Here is a 23,502-nt window from a genome sequence, read left to right on the forward strand (position 1 = left end):
GCTGCCCCCTGTCACACACAGAGTAGGGCCGATAGGGGAGTTAGGGCACCGCCCCCTGTCACCCACAGAGCAGGGCCGATCAGGGGGTTGGGGCGCTGCCACTGTCACACTCAGGGCAGGGCCAATGGGGAGGTTATGGCTCTACCCCGTCACACACAGAGCAGGGCCCGTGGGGGGGGGGGGGCGGGGTTGGGGTGCTGCCCTCTATCACCCACAGAGCAGGGCAGATCAGGGGGTTGGGGCGCTGCACCCTGTCACACATAGAGCAGGGCCGATCAGGGGGTTGGGGCGCTGCCACTGTCACACTCAGGGCAGGGCCGATGGGGAGGTTATGGCTCTACCCTGTCACACACAGAGCAGGGCCCGTGGCGGTGGGGGGAGGTTGGGGCGCCGCCCCCTGTCACACACAGAGCCGCAGGGAGATCAGGGGGTTTGGTCGCTGACCCCTGTCATGCTGATCAGGGTGCTGGGAGGCATATTACCCTTTTACTATATAGGATAGAGGCCTGGGGGCCGGCTGGTTTGCCCTGAAGGGTGTCCTGGATCAGGGTGGGGGTCCCCACTGGGGTGCCTGGCCAGTCTGGGTGAGGGGCTGAGGGCTGCTTTCAGGCTGGAGATTGACTGAAGCTCCCAACCGCTCCTTTTTTTTCTCTTTTTTAAATTTTATTCTGGGCCAACTTTAGCTCTGGCTCTAGCTCTGAGGCTTCCGCTGCTGAAAGAAGGTATCTGGTTTGTTTCGGTTCTATAATCGAAACAATGTATAACTCCAGCTCTGAGATCCCGGCCTTCTTTCTGGGGTTTTGTTTAGCTTCTATATTTGTTAGAATGTATCAAACTGCGAGTTCAGAGGCCGGCAAGTCAGGCAGGGAACGTTGGAGTCCTCCTTCACTGGAGCAAGCAAGCCTCATGTTCGCTTCCAGCTGCCTGGCTGCCGGCCGCCATCTTGGCTGACAGTTAATTTGCATAAGGATATGCTGATTAGCCAATGGGAAGGGTAGCGGTCGTACGCTAATTACCATGTTTCTCTTTTATTAGTGTAGATTATAGCTCTGTTTTTAAGTTAATTTAAAAATCAATGTTTACATAAGAGTAATATTACGATTGCATTTCCTTTTATGTACCAATTTTTGTTTTTTTCTGAAGTTAAAATTGCCTGCCATTTTTCTTGCACAACTTGCCTTTATCATATACTCAATATTTTTCAAACACTCTATCATATCCTTTATATTCTAGGAAGCCTTCCTTTTCCTCTAAAGTTCTTCGCCTTGGAGCCCACCTTCTACCTGCTCTAATTTTTATTAATGTTTTTTACAATGTCAGATTTTCAATGATTTACTCCAGTTGATATACTTCTTATGGAGCCATAGTATGACTTTATTTTTAACCTGTACTGTGTCATTTAGGTAGCTGTAGTGCCATTAGCAAACCACATTTGTAGTTCGTTCCTTGTTTAGGGGCATGTCTCATACATACTAGTATACTGAAATAAACCTCAAAGGAAATAGTGCTCTTAGGAAACTACTCTAATTAGCCAAAATAGAATCATATTAATGAAGAATCTGGCCTTTTACTTTTAGCTTGACACATTGTAAATGTTCATGGAATAATGGTATTTTTAGAACTTGAAGCAATTTAGAGTTCATTTGGCCAACTCTCTTTATAGATGGGTAGATTAAGGCCAGAAAGGCTAAGTGATTTGCTTGAGGATTATATATTGCTTAGAGATAGAGCTGAGACTAATCAGATATTCTCACTCTTAGTCAACTACTCTTTTCACCATAAGATACTACTTCCTTATTCTAGTTCAGCAGTTCTTAACCCGTGGGTCGTGACCCCTTTGGGGGTTGAACGACCCTTTCACAGGGGTCGCCTAAGACCATTGGAAAACACATATATAATTACATATTGTTTTTGTGATTAATCACTATGCTTTAATTATGTTCAATTTGTAACAATGAAATTGGGGGTCACCACAACATGAGGAACTGTATTAAAGGGTCGCAGCATTAGGAAGGTTGAGAACCACTGTTCTAGTTGTTCAACACTTGGCTTTGACAATGAAAAGAGGAATTAGTCATGTTAGACATAAATTCAATTTAAATTAACTGTCTTAAAAATATCAGAGAAAATGTGTTATCAGGTTTAAATGGCTCAGACCCTGGCCTCATGGAATTCTGTTTAAGAAGAGTAGGCCTATATAAAACAGCCTCAAGCAATTATGGGCCAAACTGCAAAAAGTCACACAAAGTAGTTCACAGAAGGGAGAAAGCATGTAGGCAGGCAGTATAACAAAAGTTAGGAGGATGGATTTTGGTGTCAAACTAACTTAATTTGAATCTATTTCTGCCACTAACTGTATGATTGTGTACAAGTTACTTAACCTTTTCGAGTCGCAGTTTTCTCAACTTTAAATGTGGATAAAAATAGGTGTTTTGTTTTTTTTTTAATCTCATGTAGTTGTCAATTGAATAGGATAAAAACAAATAAGCTCATGTGTCCGACTCCTGGTACATTGAAAGTACTCAATAAAATTAGCTACCATTATTATTATCGGAACAGTGAGAAGTCCTAGTCTCTCTGGAGTAAAGGGTTTATTCAGGGAATAATTTATTCATTCAATAAATACTTATTGAGAACTTACTCTATACCAGGCACCATTCTGAGCAAACCAACAAAGTCCCTGCCCTCATGAAAGTTATATTCCAGTTTGAGAAGACAATAAACCAGTAAATGACAGGTGGTGATAAATGCTATAGAAAAACAGAGTAGCATAAGGGAAAAGAGAATGAGAATGAAGAATAGGGATTGATAAGGGAAGAACTCTGATAAAGGTGACCTTTGAGCAGAGATCTGAAGGAAATGAAGTGTGCTATGCAGATAGTTGGATTGGAAAGAAGAAATATTTCAGGTACACAGAAGAGTAAGTGTAAAGGTCCAGAGGTGGGAGTATGCTGCTGCCTGGTATGTTTGAGGAGTAACTGGAAAGTCCGTGTAGCTGAGGACGTGTGAGCTAGACAAAAAGAGAGTAAGGGATGAGGTCAGCAGGACACTAGATCAAGTAGAATCTTGAAAGTCAATATAGATTTTGGGGTTTTATTCACTCAAAATGGGGGCTGCTGGACAATCTTGAGTATAGATGAGGCAATAATTTGAATTACATTTAGAATCTGTCTTTTATGTTGAGAATAGGCTGTGTTGAGACTAGAAGGGCAATAATAGATTTTTTTGTGTTGAGAATAGGACAAGAGTAGAAGCAGGGAGACCATTTAGGGGGCTACTATAAAAATCAAGGTGGGCAATGGTGGTGATTTAAACCATCATAGTAGTAGCTTGAAGGTTATTAGTACAAATCTGTGTCTATTTTGGGTGAAGAACCCATGGAAGCTGCTTAGATTGGGTGTGGGTAGTGAGAGAAAGAGGAATGAATCAAGATTGTTTTCAACAGTGGATGAGGTCCAGGAATTGGAGATCTTGACTATTTTTGGAGACCTCTGAAAAGATTTTATGCAGGTAATGATGTGGTCACAGTTGGGCTTAAGAAGATTAATTTGGATACATGTGAAAGTGGGAGTGTGAAGTCAGAGAGCTGGGAATTTGTTATTCAGGGTAGATTTGCCTAAACTGGGATACTGCTGGTGGGAATGGAATGGAAAGATGAAATTTTAGAATAATTTAGAGGAAAGAAACCGATGTAAGTAACTGGGTGTGTAGATAGTGGGTAGACAGGGGGAGAAAAAGAGAGAAAAGTCAAGGATTCCTTTAGTCTATATAACACTTTACCTTTTTCAAAGGCACACGTTTATCTGATCCAAGGGCTAAATTTGACCTCTAAACAAGATTTTGATTTCAGACTTTCACTTTCTTCCCCCTAGTATGGCAGTTAGTGGGGATTTATGTGTATATGTGTGAGAAGGTGATCTGTGAAAAAAGTTATTGGAATGAGTCATCTAAGGGGAGATAGTCAGTGAAGGATATCAGGGGTAGCTTAAGGAGTGGGGGTTGGCTAGTTAAAGGGAAACCAGTGTACAGTAGGGAGTTTGAGGGATTAATGAAAGGATTTATGGGGAGAGGGTGTAAAGAGGGGTTAATGGCTATTATTTTGATGATTTTAACAGCTGCTCAATATCTAGGGTTTTCCAATAAAGGACTTTCATCTCCAAAGCCCAAGAAATTTAGTGTAGTTCATTCTTTTCATTGTTCGCTTTCAGTTGCCTGTGGCTGTTATTATCTTTGCGCCATCTCACCCTTCATCCTCAACTGAAATGATTGCAGTCTCTCCACAGTTCTGAATATTATGCAAACCTTCCTTAGAAACTGGAGCTTCTGTGAAATAGATGACTTTAGGAGTGACCTTATGCTATAAGCTCTACTCTCAGGATCTCTGTGCTCCTGACTTTAAATTCCAGAGTGTGATATTTAAAACTCTCCGGATTCCAGTGGGGTATGTGTGAATGTGTGTATTTGAAAAGGCGAGGATGGTTGGGAAGGTGAGCCAAACCCATGTTCTGACAAGGAGTAGATTGTCAAGGTAGCATAGAAATCCAGAGTCCTAGAGTATATTGTCCTAGCATTCATATACAAGGACTCTTAATTATCTAGGTCTATCCTGAAGTTCATTTCAGTGATATGGGAATGGAGGAATGTTTTTGTCCTCCATCTATATCTTCAGTGGTTTCACAACACTGTATTTACTGATTAAAATATACTTGATAAGGAAGTACACTCAAATCAGACCATTCTCTTTCCCTCTCTGAGCCTTCCTTTTGTGGGAGTGGTAAGAGATGAACTATAGATACACTGCAAAGTTCCTTCCAGCTCTCATATTTCAGAATTCTATGATTGTTTCTGAAGAGGAAGTGGCTTTAGAAATTCTGTTGTAACCAGTAGTGACTTTATGGTGACTCAGTAGGCAGGCCAGGCTTCTGTTGAAATAGTGAAAGAAAGGGAGGATTTTAGAAGGTTTGTGGTGAAGGAGCTAAGGAAGAGAGTCTCATCCCCTTTCCTGGGGCAATACTGTTGCTGGTAGCATAAGCATTTTAAGCTATTGGGAGATATGTGGGGAAATAACTGTTACTGGGAACAGTCTTTCTCCATTTGAATCAGGTGGACAGATTGTGGAGGAGGGCTGGATGATTTCTTGTTTAAGATGCATCTCTAATCTGCTTCCTTGAGTTTCATGACCTTTGACACCTTAAAGAACCACTCCCTAAAGTAATGAAAATGAGGTAAGTAGGCTGTGCTATCCAAATGAATAATCACTTTTTAGAAACAGGTGGGATATAAATAATAAATGTATAATAATAATAAGACATTATTATTATTATATACACACTAACATTTGTAATTATACATGTATAATAAATGGAGACTGACTTGAGACTTGATTCAGTGTCCTCAGCTCCATGTCAGCTACCTGAGTTTGTGGCTAATCTGACTTTTTATATCAGTGTGTTCAGTAAATATTTAATGAGGAGAATGACTTAAGATAATGCTCTTTTCTGAGCCCTCTTTTTCCCACCTATAAACTCTGTGTGTGTGTGTGTGTGTGTGTGTGTGTGTGTACAGGATATTTGCTCAAGTTATTTCTGGCGGTGACTTTCAGAATTTCTGTCACAAATGTAGGGAACTGTAGTGGAGATGCTGGAGGAAGGGGAGGAACCCACTACTGAACTACTGCCCTTCTTTAAAAATATATTTTTTATTAACTTCAGAGAGAGAGGGAGAGGGAGAGATAGAAACATCAATGATGAGAGAAAATCACTGATCAGCTGCCTCCTACTGGGGATTAAGCCAAAACCCAGGTATGTGTCCTGACCAGGAATCGAACCATGACCTCCTGGTTCATAGGTCGTCACTCAACCACTGAGCCACACTGGCTGGGCTCCTGACCTTTGAAGATAGCAGGTAGTCAGGTGGGACTATTGGTTCTTGCCTTAGGGCAGACTCACATTTACAACAGTAAATACAGAAGGCATGGAGCTGGGGATGGGCCTCCCCCATTTTCCTGGATTTGGTATGGGAGAGACTGGGTACTGGTAATGATCCCCAGTGTCTGATACCTTGAACCACTGAGAATTTGAGACTTGGTTGCTGTCTTTTGAGTCATTTAGTCCACTTCCTATACAAAGCAGGAATTGTAGTCCCAATTATCTCCATCCTCCAACAATCCCCACAAGTGATCATTCTGATTCTGGACCACTATTGAGGCCACAGAGTTTGCTCACTACCTGTCCCATTGTTAGGCAGTTCTGTTACAAGGTTCTTATAGATATATCTCCTCTCCATAACTTTCCCCCCATTCTGTTCTCTTCCCTTGGTCTTAGTTCTATGTCCTGGTGCCACATAAGTAATCCTATTACCTCCAGCCCCATAGACATTCCTTCAGGTATTTGAGGGCAGTTATATCCTGTTGCCAGGCCGATGGTATAAAATTATAGTAATTTAAATATAGACGATTCCTTGAAGATCATCTAATAATTTTCATTTTTAAGCATTATATTCCTTTTATTCAAATATAGTATTATATATGATATCCTATGTAATAAAGCGGGAATATGTTAATTGACTGCTCCGCCTTCAAAGATGGCGGCACCAACTCCCCTCTGCCCTGCCTGCCTCCAGTGTCCCCCAGTCCCCTCAGCTCCCCAGCTGCCCAAGGCACAGGCAAGCCTCAAATGGCGGCTGCCCAGCTGCCCAGGGCCGCCTGAGGTTCAGGTATCCAGGGCTGGCCGAGGCTTGCGTTGCAGGCAGTGGGAGCAGCAGAGGTGTGATGGGGCGTTGCCTTCCCCTGATCGCTGGGTTACCTCCCGCCCCTGAGGGCTCCCGGGCTGTGAAAGGGGGCAGGTAAGGCTGAGGGACCCCCCCCCTCCAGTGCATGAATTTTGTATTGATATAATACAACAATATATAGTGATTAATAGGAACAGACTTTGGACTCTGCTTGGGTTTCAATCCTTACACTTGCTGGTTCGGCCTTACCTCTTTTAGCCTTAGTTTTTCCATCTGTAAAATGAGAATAATAACAGTTCCTAAGACATATATTGTTGTGAGGAATAATTATAGTAATCTGTGTAAAGGGCTTAGTGCTTAGCAGTGTGTTAGCTACTTTTATCACTATGCCAAGGCCCACACCTAAAACAGGTAAGAACAGAGCTAATCCTGGTTGAAGCATGGGTGGGAGAACCAGAGAGCCATTCTATTGTTTCTTCACCTGTCACTGGGTCCCTGGGAGGTATGTGTGTGGAACCTCTAGGGATTTGCAAAGCTCAGTTTGAAAATCCCTGATCTAGTCCAGTGTTCTTGTTTTAACAACTCCTTCATCATCCATGTCAGTCTCCTCTAGACATACTCTAGTTGGCCAATATCTCTCATTAAGTATTCTAGCTGTGGTTTGACTTGGAATGAGAACTATTACCATTTTTGCTCTGACTTTACATATCTAAGATTACATTAGCCCTGTTGACAGTCACACTCTACCATTCAGTTTACAATTTCACATAATACCTAAGAATTTTCTATTTATTCTAATAATAAACTATGTCGCTATGTTGTACTTGTATATTTGTTTTTTAGAACCTGGTATGTTTCACACTAACACTTGATAGATGAGGAACTCAAGGGTTTTGTTGTTTGTTTTTTAAAATATTTTTTTAAGATTTTAAATTAATAAGAGAGAGAGAGAGAGAGAGAGAGAGAGAGAAAAACATTAATGTGAGAGAAACATTGATCGGTTGCCTCCCCCACACGCCTGACTGGACCAGGGATTAAACCCCTAACCTGGTTATGTGCTCTGACTGGGAATCAAACTCGCCCCCTTTTGGTGTATGGGATGATGCTCCAACCAACTGAGCCACACCGACCAGGGCAAAGAAACTTGAGGTTTAGAGAATCAGTGTGACTTAGCTAGAGTCACATAGCTGATATAACTTGTTCTGGACAGAAGAACACCTACATGCTTTGTTGTAGATACTATGCTTCTACTCACAGCATTAGCTTCTTTGACAATATGTCACTTGTCTACCTAGTAGTTTACTTAGAGGGTTTAGGGCTGGCTTTAGAAATGTCAAGCACATTTTATAACGATAATTTATAAGGCTAAAAATATTTAAGAGCCCTGGCCACTTTCCTCAGTGGTTGAGCATTGACCCACAGACCAAGAGGCCCCGGTGGGGGCACGTGTGGGAGGCAGGCAGCCAATCAATGTGTGTGTGTCTCTCTTTCTCCTCCACTCCTCCCTCCCTTCTGGAAATCAATGGAGAAAATATCCTCGGTTGAGAGTTAAAAACCCCCAAAACATTTAAAAGCAAACCTCAAAGAAATAGTGTCCTTTCCTTAGCTGAGATGTTCTCATTCATGTATTCATTAAACTTTTTTTTTTACTGACTATCTATTCTATTATATATTGTCTGTATCCTACCTTGAGAATAGTGGGTGGGGGCAGAGGGCATTAGCAAGGGAACCAGTAAGGTGGCACTGACAATAGTTCAGAAAATATATGATAATGAAGATAATGGTAGAGGTCATGAAAAGTAGTCAGCTTTTGGAATATTTTGAAGGCAGAGCCAGTAGGATTTGCTAATGAACTTGATATGGGGTATAAGAGAATGGAGTCAAGAATATCTTAAAGGTGTTTTTATTTGTGCAACTGGGAAAATTGAATTTCCATGAGTTGAGTTGGAGAACCTAGGAGTAGAAACTTTGGGGAAGGATCAGGAATTTGTATTTTATACATAGAGATGTAAAATTGCAGCTATAACAAATGCTAGGGAGCCAATGAAGAATTTCAAGTAAAGGTATGACATATCAGAGTTACATTTTGAAAAGATCACTCTCTTGATCATATAGAGAATTTAGCCTGAAGATTTGCATCTGCAAGCAGAGGTGCTAACCTCTGCTTTGGGACCTTCAGCATCTGATAATATGCTCTGAGCCTCAGTTTCCCAACCTTTCAAATGGGGATTGCAGATCTTATCCTGCCAATCTCAAAAGATTGCTCTAAGAATTAACTGAGATGAAAGATAAAAAGCACATTGAAAAGAGTTACTACTGTGAGGTGGTGCTAACACTCATACATATCACATATGTCCAAGGACATTGTTAGGCAGAGGGATTCAAGACTGGCAGCCACATATGACTTTTCTATCCTTTCCAAAATACCCTTTTTTCTTCTGATGAATACTTAGACTCTTTTTTTCAAACCTGGTTCAAAATCCATCTGTTCTAGGAAGTATTTAATGATTGACCATACTTAAGTTATTTCTTTTTTCATTCCTTTGATGATTTCCTACTCCTGCATTTTCTTGTTCTTGATCACTGTTCCCCAAGATTGGCTTTAGATGGTGGGTGGTTTAGATCTCTCTAATTAAAGACTTTAAGCTTATAGAAGTAATGAATAGCTTCTTATTTCCTTCCTTTTGTGATTTAGCAAGCAGTGGCATTGATTGTTGGGTGGCCACTGGCAAAGATCATTCTTTTCTGTTCCACCATTACTTGGGATTTTAGTAGGTAAAAATTTCTGAGGTGGAGGAGGGGCCTTTAGTCTAGAAGCCTCTCTGGCTTTTTTTAACCTACAGAATAAAATTTAAACTAAGTATTTGGACACTTTCTATGAGCCCACCCTAATCTAAATTATCAATCTTTAAAGTTTTGAAACATTTCTTAAATGTATAGAAAAGTTACAAATACGTACAGCTTTTTCTCAGTTACTGCAGCCTGTTCTTAGGTGCAGACAGGAGAGTGGAGTTAGCACGCAAGTGGTCCAGAGCTGGGTTTGTGGCAAAACCTAAGTGACCCCCACAGAGACCCTTCAAATCTCACCTTGGCCAAGAGCTGAAGCTGATTGTCAAGTATGGGCTGTGGAATAAACGTGAAGTCTGGCAGATAACATTACTCTGCCAAAGGTCATAAAGCTGCTCAGGAGCTGCTGATGCATGCCTCCATTTGAAGGCAACACACTGCTACAGTGACTCATTTGCATCCAGGTGCTGGACAAGGGCAACATGAACTGGATTACATCCTGATCCTAAAGATCAAGGATTTTTTTTTTTTAAAAAAAAGGTCTTCAAGCTCTGCTTGGCCAAGTTTATCCACCATGTCTGAGTGCCGATCCGCCTGCTCCATATCAGTGTTTGCAAACAGGTAGTGAATATCCAGTCCTTCATTGTCCTTCCAGACTCCCAGAAGCACATCTATGACTTTCCTTATAGGGAGGCCTCACAGAGAAGAAGAATGCCTAAAAGGGCCAAGGTAGGGCTAGAGCAGGCAATAATGAGGAGGAGGATTAAACCCACCATTTCCTCCTGGACTGGTGGATTGTCTAATTTTCGAGTGGTGGGAGAAGGAGGAGGCCAAAGGATATCCCTATAAATGGCTCCAAATCAGGATGCAAAGCCTAAATTCCAGGAGGGTGAGAGAGTGCTATGCTTTCATGGGCCTCTTTTTTTGTGAAGCAAAGGGTGTAAATGTTGCCAAAAGGGACAAACAAGTGAAATACTTTATACATTATAGAGGTTGGAATGAAAATTGGGAAGAATGGGTTCCAGAAAGCAGAGTACTCAAATACATGGATACTAACTTGTAGAAACAGCAAGAACCTAAAAAAACCAGTTAGGTCCGGCTGGCGTAACTCAGTGGTTGAGAGTCGACCTATGAACCAGGAGGTCATGGTTCGAGCCCCAGGTAAGGGCACATGCCCAGGTTGTGGGCTCCATCCCCAGTAGGGGGCGTGCAGGAGGCAGCCAATCAATGATTCTCTCTCATCATTAATGTTTCTATCTCTCTCTCCCTCTCCCTTCCTTTCTGAAATCAATCAAAAAAAAAACATATATATATATATATATATATTAAAAAGAGCTTGAGTAGATCCTACTGTTGAAAACAAGAAAACATTCATGAACAGAATTGACATTAAAGGAAAGATTGCTAAAGAACTAAAATCATGGCTTGTTGATGACTGGGACTTAATTACCTGGCAGAAACAGCTCTTTTATCTTCCTGCCAAGAAGAATGTGGATTCCATTCTGGAGGATTATGCAAATTATAAGAAATCTCAAAGAAACATATAATAAGAAGTCTACTGTGAATGAAGTTGTGACAGGGATAAAGGAATAAGTAACTTCAATGTAATGTTGGGTACTCAGACACTCTACAAATTTGAGAGACTGCTGTATGCTGAATTCATCGCAGGTCACCCTGAGGCACCCATGTCCCAGGTATATCTACTGAGATTATTTGTACACATTGGAGTGATGCTAGCCTCTACACCTCTGGATGAGAAGAGCCTTGCTTCATTACTGAATTATCTCATGATTTCCTAAAATACCTGGCAAAGAATTCTACAACTTTGTTTAGTGCCAGCGACTAAGAAGTGGCTCCTCCTGAGTTCCAGCGGAAAGCTGTGTGAGGCACTTAGTTACACTTATATTTGGATCTCTGTAACACATTTCTGTTCTTAGTCTTTCTCTTGTACAAATGATGTACTTTGAAAATGTTAGTGTATAACAGAATTGATGTCTGTTTTCTGTTTGATTTTAAACAAAATAAAAGGGGTTACAGCTCCTTTTTTCTTTACCTTTCTATTTCAAAGTTGCTACCAGTGTATTGATGGATAACAGAGAGACATAGTGTAGAGCAGGGGTGGGAAACCTTTTTTCTGCATCATTCGCTTAATATAATTTACTTAATATAAATTTATGTTGCTATAAAAAAAGCTCCTAGATTTATTGAATTTCAAGTGCCAACTGCAGTTGCCTTGGCAGGACCAGATCAAATAATTTCTTGGGCCTTATACAGCCCACAGCCCGGACGTTCCCCACCCCTGCTGTAGAGTGTTCTATTGCCTAGTTGATAAAGCTGCTTTTGAATGCTGGTGGTTCTATTCCTTTGACACTATGTACTTGTATAATATGTGTTAATGTTATATGACAAAATGCTCTGATTCCTAGTGCCAAAGGTTCAATTCAGTGCATATAACTGATCACACTCATCCATTTGTGCTTTTTCTTCTTTTTTATTGGTGCTTAAAGTAAAGAGCTTATCCTTGGCAAGTCATTCACATTGTTCCTTAGGCATTTTACCTTTGTTCAGATTGTTGAAGAGTGGTGGCTTGTTTATGGTTTTTGTATTTGTGTCTAATGCACATTTTAACATGATAGATGCAATGCATTGTATAGCTAGACTTTTCTGGAAAAGCCAGTCTTTTAGGAATTGTTTTTCAGATCTTCAATTAATTTTTTCTTTAAATTTCAAAGAGAGAAAAAACAGAGCTTATAGTTTTACTAACTGGGAGAATCATTCTTTTATTTAGATAAAAGAAATAAGATCCTGAAGTTATTCACTCTGGAACACATAACAGAGGTTGTTGTTGCAAGAAATTTCATATATATATATATATATATATATATATATATATATATATATAACCTATATCTATATCTATATTTGATTATATATATTTCATTCTATTTATATTTACTTGATTTCAGAGAGGAAGAGAGAGGGAGAGAGAGAGAGAAAAACATCATTGATGAGAGAGAATCATTGATCGGCTGCCTCCTGCATGCCCCACACTAGGGATTGGCCCTGCAACCCAGGCATGTGCCCTGACTGGAATCCAACAGTGACCTCCTGGTTAATGGGGCGACGTTCAACCCCTGAGCCATGCCAGCCCAGCTTGCAGGAAACTTTTTTATAGTATATCAACACCTGCACTTCTGAGTATGATTTTTCACTGAAGCTCGTTTTTGAAACCAGTGTTTGTTTCTTTTTTACTATGATGTTTTCATACATGGAAATTTATCAGAATGATTAGTAACACAGACCTCTTGTTGAACTTTAGTTTCAGCTTCTCTTGGGGATAACTGTCTTATGTATTTTAAGTCAGAGAATCCAAATGTGGCATCCCAAACTGACAGTAACCTAATTTTATTTGTATGGCTAGCCATGCTCCATAGACAATCCACTAGCTTCTAGCACAGTGGTTCTCAACCTTCCTAATGCCGCGACCCTTTAATACAGTTCCTCACGTTGTGGTGACCCCCAACCATAAAATTATTTTCGTTGCTACTTCATAACTGTAATTTTGCTACTGTTATGAATCGTAATGTAAATATCTGATATGCAGGGTGTATTTTCATTGTTACAAATTGAACATAATTAAAGCATAGTGATTAATCACAAAAACAATATGTACTTATATATGTGTTTTCCGATGGTCTTAGGCGACCCCTGTGAAAGGGTCGTTCGACCCCCAAAGGGGTCGCGACACACAGATTGGCAACCCACAGGTTGAGAACCGCTGTTAGCAGCAGTTTGTTGTTGTTGTTAACTTTTTCTTCTTTTTTGTGTTAAAATATAAATAACATAAAATTTGCCATCTTAACATTTTTAAGTATACAGTTCACTGGTATTAAATATATTCACATTGTTGTGCAGCCATCACCACTGTCCATCTTCAGAACTCTTCATTTTGTAAATCTGAATACTATACTTATTAAACAACTAGAGGCCCGGTGCACAAAAATTTATGCACTGGTGGGGAAGGGGCTTGGAAGGGTGTCCCTCGGCCCCACTTGTGCCCTCTCACAGTCTGGGACCCCTCGGGAGATAACCACCTGCTGGCTTAGGCCCGTTCCCCGGGTGGCAGATAGCAGGCCCGATCCCTTGGTGCCTGCCCTGCCTCCCTGGGTCGCACACACGGCAGGGCCGATCTGGGGGTTGGGGCGCCGTCCCGGGTCGGTTCCCACACGGACAGGGCGCTGCCCCGGGTCAGGTCGCACACGGGATGCCCGGGCAGGCCAGCCAATCGCTGCTGCCCCGCCCGGCCGCCCCGGGTTGGGTCGCACATGGGATGCCCGGATGGAGGCCGGGCGGGCTGGCCAATCACTGCTGCACTGCCTGGCTGCCCTGGGTCGGGTTGCACACAGATGCCCGCTGCCCCGGGCGCAGATAGCAGGCCCGGATGGCAGCAGGGCAGGCAGGATGGCGCTGTCCCGCCCTGTCTGCAGTATGCAAATTAGCCGCCATCTTTGTTGGTGATTAATTTGCATATCACGCTGATTAGCCAATGGGAGGCATAGCAAAGGTACGGTCAATTACCATGCTTGTCTATTATTAGATAGGATAACTCCCCATTCTCTTGTCCTCCCAGCCCCAGGGACCTACCAATCTGCTTCCTGTCTCTATGATTTTAACTGCTTTAAGTACCTCACATAAGTGGAATCAAACACTATTTGTATTTTTTTGTGACTGGCTTATTTTGCTTTTAGCCTGATGTCCTCAAGGTTCATCCATGTTGTAAAATATATCAGAATTTTCTTCCTTTTTAAGGCTGAGTAATATTCCATTGTATGTCCATACCATGTTTTCCTTATCCATTCATTGGTTGGTGGACACTTGGGTTGCTTCCATGTTTTAGCCATTGTGAATAATACTGCTGTGAACGGGAGTGTACAAATATCTCTTTGAGACTTTGCTTTCAATTCTTTTGGGTATATACCCAGAAGTGGGATTATTGGATCATGTGGTAATTATATTTTTAATTTTTTTGAGGAATCTCCATACTGTTTTCCACAGCAACTGTACCTAACCAACAAGAGTTCCAATTTCTTCACATTTTCACCAACATTTGTTATTTTCTGTATTTTGTTTTTATAGTAATCATCCTAATATGTGTAAGGTGATATAACTCGATTTGAAATTCCCCAATGAGAAAAAGAAAAAGAAATTCCCCAGTGAGTAGTAATGTTGAACATCTTATCATCTGCTTATTGACCATTCCTATATCTTCAGGGAAATTACTATTTAAGTCCTTTGGCCATTTGAATTGGGTTAGTTGTTGGATCTGCTGCCTCCTACACACCCCACACTGGGGATCGAGCCTACAACCTGGGCGTGTGTCCTGACTGGGAATCAAACCATGACCTCCTGGTTCAACCACTTAGCAATATTGGCTGGGCTGAATTGGTTGCTTTGTTATTGTTTTTGTTCAGTTTTAGAAATTCTTCATATATTCTGGATAGTAATCCCTATGAGATATGTGATTTTCAAATATCTTCTCCCATTTTGAGGGTTGCCTTTTTACTTTGTAGATAGTGTCTTTTGATGTATACATTTTAAATTTTCATGAAGTCCAATTTATCTATTTTTTTCTTTTATTTTTTCTGTCATTGGTATCATATCCAATAAATCATTGCCAAGTCCAATATTGTGAAACTTTTGTTCTGTTAGGTAAGGGTCCAACTTATAGATAGCCATGCTCCAGTAGCAGGTTTAGAAAAAATTAATTTTATATTTATGTGCCAAGCATATAGCAATATGCAAGGGAAATTTGGTGCTTGTCCTTATGAAGCTCACAATCTGGTGGAGCAAGATTTTTGCCTATGAGCTGGAATTTTACTTAGGAAGAAAATGTTAGGGATATTGTATTTTTCCTTATTTCAGGGGAGTGGGGTCAAGTCTATAGGAGCAAATGGATGACTAAGTGTTCCTAGCTCTGCCAAGGACTATGAAAGTAGACATCTGCAAGCTTCCTTGCCTGAATTTTTAAAAAATATTTTTTTAGCCCTAACCGGTTTGCCTCAGTGGATAGAGCATCAGCCTGCGGACTCAAGGGTCCCAGGTTCGATTCCGGTCAAGGGCATGTACCTTGGTTGCGGGCACATCCCCAATAAGGAGTGTGCAGGAGGCAGCTGATTGATGTTTCTCTCTCATCGATGTTTCTAACTCTCTATCCCTCTCCCTTCCTCTCTGTAAAAAATCAATAAAATATATATTTTTAAAAATATTTTTTTATTAATTTCAGAGAGGAAGGGAGAGGGAGAGAGAGATGGAAATGTCAATGATGATGGGTATGTGCCCTTGACCAGAATCAAACCTGGGACCCTTCAGTTCTCAGCCCAATGCCCTATCCATTGAGCCGAACCGGTAGGGCTGAATTTTTGAGTCTTTCAGGAAGTTCTCAAGATATTGACCATAGGCTAAAGCTCAAAGTGGATGGCAGTCTTCTCTGCTTCTCACAGTGCTCCTGGAGATTCTTAGTACACAGTCTTCTCCATGTTTATTTAAATACACTCCAAATTGGCACAGTGGAACAAACACTACCCTGGGTATCAGAAACATGGGGCTTGGTTACAGATTTGTCCATAACCATCCTGTGTCTGTGTGGCTTTGGCAAACCGCCCCCCTGGATTTCTTATATCTTTAAAATGGGGATAATAATACCTGCTTTTCAAGTAGCTGTGAGGATCATGTGAGGGAATATTCTCTACAGCATTTCTCATGTAAGGAATTAGCAGGATTTTTATTTGATCTACACAAACCCATGTGAGACAGGCATGTTGGGTTTCATTACTTTTATTTGGTCTATACCTCAGCTAAGTTTGTTCTTTTTTTTTTTTTTTAATCCATATTTGTAAAACCTTTTTCCCTTGAAACTGACTTTTAGGGTCCATTCTCCTATCTTTGAAAGGGAGAAATGAGAATCAGGGAGTCTAAGATACATTCGATATTATCTGGTCTAACACCAACTTTCCCCTTCTTCCTGACTCCCCCCTTTCATCTTATATTTGACGGAGAAGGAAACTGAGGCTCAAAGAGAGGGGAGCCCTAACCGATTTGGCTCAGTGGATAGAGTGATAGCCTGTGAACCCAAGGGTCCCAGGTTCGATTCCGGTCAAGGGCACATGCTTGGGTTGTGGGCTTGGTCCAATGTGTAGGAGGCAGTCAGACAATTATTCCCTCTCATCATTGATGTTTCTCTCTCTCTTCTTCTTCTCCCTTCCTCTCTGAAATCAATAAAAAATATATTTTTTTACAAAAAGAGAGAGGAGCCCTGGCTGGTTTGGCTCACTGGATAGAGCGTCGGCCTGCAGACTGAAGGGTCCCAGGTTCGATTCCGGCCAAGGGCATGTACCTTGGTTGCGGGCACATCCCCAGTAGGGGGCGTGCAGGAGGCAGCTGATCGATGCTTCTCTCTCATTGATGTTTCTAACTCTCTATCCCTCTCCCGTCCTCTCTGTAAAAAATCAATAAAATATATTTTTTTAAAAAGAGAGGAAATTTTATGCAAATTCACCATTGAATTAGGGGTCAACAATAAGTCTAGGTCTGGTGACTCCAAATAATTACCTGAATATCTTCTTTAAAAACAAACAAACCAACAAAATAATATATATGGAGAGAGAGAGAGAGAGAGAGAGAGAGAGAGAGAGGCTTCAGAGAGGAAGGGAGAGGGAGAGAGAGGGATAGAAACATCAATGATGAGAATGAATCATAGATTGGCTGCCTCCAGCACACCCCCTACTGGGGATCGAGCCCGCAACCCAGGCACGTGCCCTTGAGCAGAATCGAACCCAAGACCCCTGAGTCCGCAGGCCAGTGCTCTATCCACTGAGCCAAACTGGCTAGGGCCTAATGATCTTCTTAATAATCCAGATTCCTGGACCTCCCTTAGCCTATTGAATCAGAATTGCCAAATGATTAGACTTTCGTGTTGTATTTTTTTAACCTCCTCAGATGCTTCTGATGTGGTAGACAGCGATGTGGTGACAATAATATTTGAAATATTATTTAGCTCAATAGCCTTGAACTTTAAAAATTGTACACTTAAAAGAATTTTGAAAAATTATGTAACTTCACACATTTTAAAGTTTATACTTAAGCATCCTATATAATAAAAGGCTAATATGCAAATCGACTGAACGGGGGAACAACCAGTCACTATGATGCACACTGACCACCAGGGGGCAGATGCTCAATGCAGAAGCTGCCCCCTGGTGATCAGTGCGCTCCCACAGGGGAAGCACCACTCAGCTAGAAGCCGGGCTCAGGGCTGGCAAGCGTAGTGGCAGTGGTGGGAGCTTCTCTCACCTCGAGGCAGTGCTAAGGACCCCTTGGGGGATATCTGCCTGCTGGAGGAGCAGGCCTAAGCCAGCAGGCGGACATCCCCCGAGGGGTCCCAGGCTGAGGGATCTCCCCTCCAGTGCATGAATGTCATGCACCAGGCCTCTAGTTTTATCATAATGTTAAATAATTGCAATGTGCAATGTGTTTTATATTGTATACATATATATACTTTATATATCTTTTTCAAAACCTTAGAATTGCAAGTTTAGCTCATAATTTATAGAAAATTTCCACCATATAACCTAATTTGCATAGCAGTTCTCACTGTCAATATAATCAACCAAATCAGATTTACTTTCTGTTAGAAAATACCTAACTTATTTCTCAGTTAAAATAAGTATGTTAATATATGACCCTGTGAATACTATTTAACTTCTGAATTATAATTCTAATATAAGGCAAGTTGTCTTGTCATGAGTATGTCACCTGAATGAATTAAGATGTTACTCCTTTCAATACTGATTTCTTACAGAAGCTCTATGATTTGCCTTCTTGGGGCTTTCTCTGTACAATTATACATTCTCAAATTGTCCCTTTGTTTGGCACTTTGGAGGTTTATTTATTTATTTATTTAGTAACCTCAGCATTGTACAGAAATAATAAGGATTGGGAAGAGAAAGAGAGAGGGAGGAAGGGGGAGGGAGGGAGAGAGATTTTTTTATAAACTGGGAGAAGGGTATTTGTGAAAGAGAAAGTGGGAAAGGAGGCCCAACTCAGATCAATGTTAGGAAAGATTACATATGGATATTGGGAATCTGAACACTTATTCTCTTAAAACTTTTCCAGCTCATGTACCCACAGGAATAGAATATACTAGCTAGAAAACAATGATTTAAACTATACTACCTATCTAAATAACCAAAGAACCATTGTAATGAATATTTTTTAGTGTGTCTGCTATACTTGAAAGACCTGATTACATGTAAAATGGTATCCCTGGCTTTCTTCCCACTTTCTTTTTCTGCTCCCAGCATATTCTGTTTTAGGCAGCATTCCAAATGCCGTGATAATAAGGGATCTGAGAGGGTTGCCTTTATTCACTTGTTTTGGGTAAGGCTAGCAAGGGGCATATGATGGTAGGAATGAATGTGTATGATTTCCCTCCTGGAATAGGTATGAATGCAGTGGGAAAAGTGTATGATTTCCCTTCTGTACTAGCCCAGGTCTGCCTTCTCAACAGAGAATAGGTACAGAATCCAACTGGCACCAAAACCACCTTGGCCAAGGGTAACAGGCACAAAGTCCCTGGATCAAGGCCTGAAAATAGCTGGCAGAAGGACAGGGTACAGTAATAGCCCACATTGCAAAGCAGAAGTCCTATAGCCTGAACCTCAGATCCAGGGGCTTCTTCCTTTTCTCCCATGTCATTTAGAAGTAGAATGCCGTGAACTAGAGATATCTAGAGTCTAGAACTAGCCACAGGATACTTTTAATATTTAAAATAAAATTAAGTAAAATTAAAAATGGAGTTCCTCTGTTACATTTCAAGTGTTCAATAGCTATATGTGCCTTGTGGCTACCATTTTGGATAGCACTGCTTCAGAATAATGCTGCTAAGTAACCTCCAAGCCATTACTTACCTCTGTGCATTAGGTTTCTCATCTGTAAATAAGGATGGTGGACATCAAAAGCACAGCCATCCTCCTCTGGCATTCTAAATCTTTGGAGTGTGCTTCCTCCCACCTCTTCCTCCAGCCCTTCCCCCTCCTCTCCTGGCTACTGACAGGAGTGCCCAGAGGGAACATTAGGCTGCTAATTGTTCAAGTTATGTTGTTCCCACTCCTTGCTCCCTTTGTGAAAGGGAAAGTGACTTGGGGGTGTACTTACATCTGAGTGCCTCACATTTGTTCAGTGATTTATGGATCATAGAACACATTATTTCTTAATTTTACACAATTAAAGAATCTCTAAGTTGGGTCATGACCCACAGGTTGAGAACCGCTGATCTAGTAGGTATCCTGTTCTGCAGCTATGTGGAGCTGGGCCTTGAAATTTGTGTTATTAACACTGTCTGACCACAAGTTGATACACACTGGTCTTACTTGATCCCAACCACATCATGAAGTCTGTTCTTTAGTATTCCTGCAAATCCCAGATTCTACATGGTATCTCCAGAGTTAGTGAGCTCCTGAAGGAGTATCTTCCGTCATTGGACTGCTCTGACAGTTAGAAAGGCTTTCCTTATATTGAACTCTCCAATTTGACTTAGCTCTTCCATTTATAGCTATGTAACACTAGTTTGCTTCTTTCCCATATTAATCCTTCAGGTTCATTCAGCAAATATTTCTTGAACTTCTACTATATATACTACAGCATACAAGATTCTTTGCAATGCTCTAGGCCAGTGGTTGGCAAACTGCGGCTCGCGAGCCACATGCAGCTCTTTGGCCCCTTGAGTGTGGTTCTTCCACAAAATACCGACTTCTGCGCGTGGGCCACAAAGTCTCAGTCGCACTGTACGTGTGTCCCCACACATGGTATTTTGTGGAAGAGCCACACTGCAGTAGGCATTCAGCAGTAAACAAGACCAACTTGGTCTCTGCCTTTAGAAAGCTTACTGTCTAGTAGGGGAGACAAACAATTAGAAAAATAAATAAATAAATAATTATAGCTTGAGAAAAATTCTATAAAAAAAAAATAGAGTGTCCTGGCTAGTGTTTCTCAGTGGTTAGAGCATCAGCCCATGCACTGCAGGGTTAGGGTTTGGTTTTAGGTCAATCGCACAGACCTGGGTTTCAGGTTTGCTTCCTAGCCGGGGTTTGGGTGTATGTGAGAGGTAACCAGTCCATGTGTCTCTCTCACATTGATGTTTCTCTCCCCACTTCCCACTCCCTCCTTTCCACTCTCTCTCAAAAGCAATGGAAAAAATATCCACAGGTGAGACTTAACCAAAGTAAAAATAAACAGGTTTGTGATGAAGAATAACAGGAAAGGCAGATGCCCTTAGGGTGGTTGGGGAAAGCCTCATTAGGAAGGTCAATGGGGGAAAAAAGGAGACATATGTACTTCTATTTGTAGTACTTTAAACATTAAAATAAAATAAAAAACTTAAAACAAAAACAAACAAAGGGAGGTGACATTTAAACTGAGATCTGAAACATGAGATAGAGCAAACCACTCAAAGAGTTGGGGAAAGCTAGTAAAAGAACATGACGTGTTCTATCAATAGGAAGACTAATATGTTTGGAGCCTATTAAGCAGAATAGAACAATGACAGGAGATGAATTGGAGAGGGTACAAGGCATAGTAAAAGTTTGGATTTTTTGACATGTAATGGAAGCCATAAAGGGTTTTAAGCAGGAGGTGATGTAGTTTGTTTTATTTATTTTTTATATAAATCATTCTGGTTGATATATGGATTGGAAAGGGGGTAAGAGTGAAGTGGGAGACCAGTTTGGGCATTGTGATTATCTAGGCAAAAGATGAGGATGGCTTGAAATAGGGTGAGATATTTGAGACTTGTTATGTTTCTCAATATCCTCTCTTCTTCATGCTAAACAGCTCAGTCCAGTGTTTCTTTCATAGCAAGTTTGACTCCTCTTTTCATCTGGATGTTTCTCCTCTGAAAGGTGTATCTTACCAGGTTAGATACTGCCCTCCGAAGCTTCTGTGAAGAACTGTTTTCTCTGCATATTTTTTCCTTGACTCTTTCCTCCTATCCTGTGCTTTACTTTTCTGTTAGTCTAGGGAACTAAAATTTCCAATCCAATGACTATCCCTCTCATATAGAGAGGGGGAGCCCTAATCTTCCCTATCATTAATAAATTATCAGTTTCCAATTATTTGACCATGAACCTTAAGTACTTATTGTGCGAACTGCACTTGGAGGAGACAGAGTATAAGAAGACATGATGATCCCTACCCCGGGAGAGCCCAGTGTATAATGGGAAAGATAAAGCCTCAATAAATGTAATACACGGTAGAACTGATAGGTCACAAGGAAAGTGAGATAAAGGGCCTTGGGAAGAAGAAAGAACTGTATCAGCTTTGGGGTGGGTGCAGAAAAAGAGAAAATAGGGAAGGCTTCATGAAACATGTTAATTTGGAACATCTGGGGCTTGTGAGAAGTGGGACAAGGAATACTTTTCATATGAAGTGTTCAAGGATGACCTCACTGAGAAGTCAACATTTGAGCAATAACTCAAATATAGGGAATAAATCATGTGGCTATCTGGGGGAAGAATGCTCCAAATAGAGGGCAAAAGTTCTGAGGTTAAGTGTGCTTGGTGTTTTTGCCAAACAGGAGGCCATGAGGCTGGAGCAGATTGACAGGGAGAGGAAGAGAGAATAGGAGTATATATGAGGACAGAGAAGTAATGAGGGTCTAGATCAGCGGTCGCCAACTGGTGGTCCGAGGACCACTGGTGGTCTGAGAGGTCCAAAAGGTTGGCAACCACTAGTTTAGATCATATAGGAACTAGTTGGCAATTGTTAGGAGTTTTACTTTTACTCATAATGGTATGGGAAGATATCTGAGCATTTTGAGTAGAGGAGTGACATGATCTGACTTACCTAATGGTGAGTTTGGTCTAGGATGGTAGAAATATTTATGAAGAGAAGTAGTCCTAATTCTAAATATATTTTGAATTAATATGGATTACAATACATTTGGAGAGTGTAAGGGTAAGTTAGGTAGAGAAAGCTCCCTGGAGGATGAAGATGAGATGACTGTATACCTTGGATTGTCCCATATCGTATAGCCTCCAGGTAAAGGGGAAGTTAGTTTGGTCTACAGCAAGGGTTCCCAACTGGTACCCATCAGCTAAATCTTATTAATAGTTTTGTTTGATCACAGTGTTTTAAGCCTTTAAAATTTAGTTGTCAACACTTAAAAATTCAGAAATAGATTCCAGGCCTCTTAAAAACTGAAAAAAAGGGCAGATTTGAGCTTTTATTCCTGAAGTGCAAAAGTTAATAGGAACTAAGTTTATGTACTTAGATGTCTCCTTTTCCCAGAACATGTACTAGTATTCTCCAGTTTTCCAGTCCCCGCCCCTTCCTTCCCCGCTCCTCTCAAAAAATTTAGACGGTGTCATTGCACATGCACTGCTGTTTTCCTATAGAAGAGTTAAGAGGAGCCCTGGCAGGTGTGGCTCAGTTCGTTGGGCATCAGTCCATTCCCAGTCAGGGCATATGCCCCAGTTGCAGGCTCAATCCCCAGTAGGGGGAGTGCAGGAGGCAGCCAATGTTTCTCTCTTCTCCCTTCCTCTCTAAAAATCAATAAATTATTCTTTTAAAAAAATGAATGAAAGAAAGAATGAAAAGGAAAATTAACTATTTCTTGTTGCTATCAAAATTTTTCTTTTATATGGTCCACTTCACTCATTTATGTTACCTGCCTGGATCCTGTTGATTTTTGAGTTTGCAACTCCCAATGTAGAGGAAAGAGGACTGGACCCTGAGTCCTGGTACCTATTCTGCCTCAGTCTACCATGTGACCTTAAGCACAAAAAGTGGCCTCTTGGATCTCTTTCGAGCTAGGAGACTAAATTGGATATTCTTTGAAAAATTCTAACATCCTAGAGGGCTTGAGGTATTGCAGTATGCCAGTACTCTGTACCCTCCCCCTCCCAAACAGCCAGGGGGCCCAGCCCAGTATGT

General features: G+C 41.2%; 1 protein-coding gene and 2 pseudogenes across 1 annotated transcript in view; all 3 read left to right on the forward strand.

Annotated features, from left to right (window-relative positions):
* ACSS2 (acyl-CoA synthetase short chain family member 2) overlaps nt 1–23,502 on the forward strand; it is a 60,218-nt gene that overhangs the window by 17,556 nt on the left and 19,160 nt on the right. The gene's annotated exons all lie outside the window — the stretch shown is intronic.
* On the forward strand, nt 5,221–10,283 carry LOC139014274 (small ribosomal subunit protein uS4-like; annotated as a pseudogene).
* LOC139014548 (mortality factor 4-like protein 1) lies at nt 10,342–11,401 on the forward strand (annotated as a pseudogene).

Source organism: Myotis yumanensis, unplaced genomic scaffold (genome assembly GCF_028538775.1).
Source record: "Myotis yumanensis isolate MYYU_CA2020_CCGP unplaced genomic scaffold, mMyoYum1.0.hap1 SCAF_7, whole genome shotgun sequence".
Taxonomy (NCBI): Eukaryota; Metazoa; Chordata; class Mammalia; order Chiroptera; family Vespertilionidae; genus Myotis; species Myotis yumanensis.